The sequence below is a fragment of the Hydra vulgaris genome, chromosome 08 (assembly GCF_038396675.1).
Source record: "Hydra vulgaris chromosome 08, alternate assembly HydraT2T_AEP".
In the NCBI taxonomy this organism is placed as follows: Eukaryota; Metazoa; Cnidaria; class Hydrozoa; order Anthoathecata; family Hydridae; genus Hydra; species Hydra vulgaris.
This window is the reverse complement of record NC_088927.1, coordinates 7,707,677-7,712,732: the sequence shown is the minus strand read 5'-3', so window position 1 is coordinate 7,712,732 and position 5,056 is coordinate 7,707,677. Positions and strand designations below refer to the sequence as shown.

Genomic DNA, 5,056 nt, shown 5'->3' with positions numbered 1-5,056 from the left:
GTCTTATTTAATTTGTCTTGAGGCACATGAAATATAATTTTGATAAAAATAAAAAGTTAAATAAAAAAAGTGAAAAGTCATTTCTGAACTACAGACGTTTTTCCTTTGAACATTGTGGGGGCACCAGACCCTTTATATTGACCAAACTTTGTTTCACATTGTTGCAGGAAAACAGTCTTTATACCTATGTAGATACTGAAAAACTAAAAAGGTCTCATACATAACTCATTTTCACGAAAATCTGGATAACCGACCTTTGTCTTCTGAGGTACAGATATTAAAATTTAAAGTTTATTTTAGTTTTTTGGTTTATAGTTAATTTTAGTTTAGTTTTTATTAGTTTTAGCTTCAGTTATCTTTTTTCTTACTTTAGACAACTTCATGGAAGAAATGAGGGGAATAGGTAAAAAAAATTATAGTTATATATTTATTTATATGTAAATATAATTCTATCAATTATTCTGAAGTATATTTTGTCTTTAGTGTCTGGTAGAAGTATAACTGGTAGGGCTGTGTTTTAAATTTTATATATTTTTTACGGAGAAATATGTGCAATAAGTGAAAGAATTATTTAATATAAATATGACGTTTTTAAACTGTTTGCATTTTACTCATATTTTTATTAAAACTAAATTTCTCACAAGTTTAACTCTTTTTAATTTACTTTTTTTTAATTTATTTTTAGCATCCTCTTCTTTTTAAATTTTATTACATCCTTCTATTTGTAATTTTAGAGTCATTAACATTTGAGGAATACTAAAGATATCGCTCCCAACACCCAAGGTCTCTCTCGGATCCTTCAATAAGTGGCAAAAATAATGGCGATATGGATGAGCCATCCTTCAAATGGAGGGCTCATCCATACCGGGGTGTTGGGAGACACCAAAGAAAAAACAAAAACTAAAAGGTTGTAAATGTCTTCTTTCAGTGGAGATATTTATAACTTTTTTGTTGCCGTTTTTTCTTCGGTGACTTATTTTTATTTTTTTTAATTTTTTAATTTTTTTTTAAATTTGTAATTTCTTTTTATAACATATTGTTGTATATTTGGTTTGTTTTTGTCTTTTTTAATTGAAATTTTATTTGTTTTTCACCAATTAAACTTAAATATAGTTAAATTGATTCACTACCCAATCATCATAATATGATGCTACATTCTATTTGTTAAAAATAATTAATTGGTAGTTTAATTTATTGAAAACACTGCTTTTAAAATTTACTATAAGCCAAGACTATTTAGCTATATAAATGCAATTTATTTATATCTATTTGATTTTTTATTTTTAATGTTTTTAGTTTGGCTCTTTGAAGCATTTGTTTTTTTGCTTTTTAATTAAAATATTTTAAATCTATTGTTATGTCTTTTAAATTTAACTAAAGTTTACTATAAGCCAACGTGAAATAACGTCGTAAAACAACACCGACAAGTTGCATCATGACAGCAGTAAGTATGACAACAGGCTACCGAAAAGCAGGTAAATTGTATTCCAGTTGTTTTTTTTGTTTTGTTTTGTTTTTCTTTTATGTCTACTTATCTGTTACAATTTTTATTTTAGGTTTGTCATACGACGCATTAATGCAATATAAAAGATCAAAGTTTACATATTTTTTACAATTTGTTATACACATGTTTGATTGTAAATCAACTTTTTTTTGTTTGAAACGTATTTGTACTCAATTGCTTAGTTATTTATAATAAATTTATTTAGTTGTGTGCATTTATCGTTTTAAAGACAATTTCCTTTTTTAAAGAAACATGTATCAAGGGGATACCAAAAAATTAATAACTCATAAATAATTTACGTTCACTTCATATTAATCTTATTAATTAAAGTTCATGTTATAAAAAATGTAACAAGAATTTAGCTTTAATCTTTCGTCAATTTAAGGCATGATGAAGTGCTATTATTTTGTGTCAGTAACTAAAAACGTATTGTGTTGAACTTAGTAATGTCTAGGAAAATGGTTCTGCCATACACTGATATGACCTATGTCAGTTGTAAATTACTCAAATAACGTTAAATAATTGGTAAATTAATTTATTTTAATTTTACAGATGGTTTAATTTTTTAATTTGAAGGCGTTTTTCTTACAGGGTATTAGTTAAGGTTTCTCAACTTTAAATTGTGGAAAACAGTCACTGTAAATTAACAGACCGACCGTAACCCGTATTACGGGTTGCTTTCTGCTAGTTAATTATAATTTATGACACGCTTGTTCAAGTTTGCTGTAAAGTTGCATTGTACTTGCATTGAACTTGTTTTGCTCTGTTAGTTTTTAGAATGTATCAACATAGATATTTTTTGAATACTAGAATTATGGAGCTTTAAGTTTGCATGGAGTTTTTTTATGTTAAATTTTATTTCTTATGAATTTGATTGTTGTTAAAAATTTGCTTGCTTTTTGGACATCAACTATATATCAAAGCTGGTTCATTTTTCTAATAAATTCTCTCACCTTAAAAAACCTTTTTTTTTACTACCTGCCAAATTTCATTGAAAAAAAAGCATACTCAGACATTAAAAAACTCTACTCTAATCAGGTAAAAATTTGTTGTTGTTTGGACATATAAATTATATTATATTTTTTAAATTATATTATATATACATATAAATAATTTATATGTATTTATATAATTTATATGTTTATTTATATAAAAATATTATATAAATAATATATAATATATCTAATTTATAATAAATTATATATATAAATAAATTATGTATGAATAAATTATACTTAATCTTCTTCTGGTGTAAATTACCTTGATGACTTAGTTTTAAATGTGGGTAAATAAAATCAGACAAAATAACTGAAAAATATATACTGTTTATTTGGATAAAAGTACTTCTAAAAAATATCCGTTCATAAATTTTATTCACCTTTACTCCTATGCCATAGGAGTAATACTAATAGTTAATACTAATCGTATAGTTAATACTAAGAATAATACTAACAGTTAATACTAAGCGACTAAAGTAGCTTCAAGTAAGATGCCAGATAAAAGTAATTTACACCATAGGCTATGGTGTAAATTACTTTTATCTGGCATCTTACTTGAAGCTACTTTAGTCGCTTAGTATTAACTGACTTTGTACTTTTATATTTTATGCGAATAAATAATACTCTTAGTTTTGCTAAAGATCTGAAGTTAAAAAATATATCAAGAAATTTTTTTTACGATTCTGTAAGAACATATAGTTTATTTTTCACTCTAGTTAAAATTCTCTTAAAGTATTTATATTATATTATAAGTTACATATACAGTCTATTATTAATGGGATAAGATAAATAATATATTTTATAATTTAGTATTAAAATATTGAGCTAATTAATATATTAATTATCTGCTTCACATTATACAAATAGATCATATTTTAGAACTTTTTTTGTTTTTTAATTACTTTATTTTATTGTTATCCTAATATATATTATATTATATAATTTTTTATGCTATATTTGGTTGTATCATTAAAGAATTTTATTGTATTGTATGTATCATATTACAGTATTTTATTGTATTGTATGTATCATTTTGTATTATATTGTATGTATTGTATGTATCAACAGTATTTTATTGTATTGTATGTATCATATTACAGTATTTTATTTTTTCCTATTTTGTATCACTTGCTGTATACTATATATCTCAAGTAGAGAATACCTATATAATACTGGACTTTAAATTAATATTATAATATTATAATTGAAATATAAATAAAAGTTTAATATTTAATATAAATTAAATATTAAACTTTTATTTATATTTCAATATTCGATGATCCATATAGTTTAATATCTAATTTGTTTATCTATAGTTGCTAATAAACCTCACATATCCCATATATCTACTATATCTTCAAAACTTACTTTATATATCTTCAAAACTAACTTTATATATCTTCTAAACTAACTTTATATATCTTCTAAACTAACTTTATATATCTTCAAAACTAAATTTACATATCTTCGAAACTAGCTTTAGTCTCTATTTAAATATATTTTAGAGTTTCCTAATTATTTGAGAAATCTTTTGCATTTTTTAAAATACTAATAAATTATTTTCAGTATTTAATTATTGAATACTTAATACTTTAAATGCTATAAAATGGGGATAAAGTTTCCCTGTGGTATCTGTTTCAAATCAGTTTCAAGTAATCATAAAGCCATACAATGTGATTCTTGCAACAAATGGGTTCATATTAAATGTAACAGGATAACTAATAAATGCTACAATTATCTTGTGTCAGAAACAGGCTATTGGTACTGTTACATATGTTTGCAAAACACTCTACCATTCTTAAATCTTTCTGATAATGAACTCATGCTTACTATAAATAGTGCAAATAATTTTTTACACATCTGACAATATGAAACACCTCCTCATCATAAAAATCTTTTTAAAAATCTCAACAAACTTAAAATAAATTGTAAATACTATGATACAACTGAATATAATCATGCCATTAATAAAGATTCTAACTTTTATTCATGTTAATATGTCATCTTTAACATTATACATTGATGACCTTAGATGTTTGCTAGCCCTTATGGAAAACAAACCAAATATTATTGCAATATCTGTACCCGTTTAAAGCAAAATCAAATTCTTAGAACTGATATTTCATTAAGTGGCTGCACTGTTGAACATACCAAATATTATTCCAACAGAGGAGGGATACTTCTATATATAAAATCAGACTTGAAGTACAAGTTGAGATCTAACCTTCAAGTTTTAAAACTAAAAGAACTTGAATCAACCTTCATTGAAATCTTATATCCAAATAAAAAAAATCATAATGGGATGTATTTACCATCATCCTTGTCTGTGCACAAATGAGTTTAATAATTAATTCATACAAACTCTACATGACAAGTTATCCTATGAAAATAAAAATATAATGATCTTAGGAGACTTTAATATTAATCTTTTAAACTACGACTCTTGTAATGTTGTATCCAGCAATACCAGTTGTATCAGCTTTCTTGATTCCATGTGCTCTTTTTCTCTATTCCCATTTATTACCCAACCAACTAGAATTACACCCCATTCCAA

The 5,056-nt window shown here is 24.4% G+C and overlaps 1 long non-coding RNA gene across 1 annotated transcript; it reads left to right on the top strand.

The window, feature by feature from the left end:
* Positions 1 to 1,444: 1,444 nt before the first annotated feature.
* On the top strand, positions 1,445 to 1,718 carry LOC136084145 (uncharacterized). Its single transcript, XR_010640358.1, has 2 exons — positions 1,445 to 1,475; positions 1,557 to 1,718. It is a non-coding gene; the product is annotated as an uncharacterized LOC136084145 (long non-coding RNA).
* The last annotated feature ends 3,338 nt before the right edge of the window (positions 1,719 to 5,056 follow it).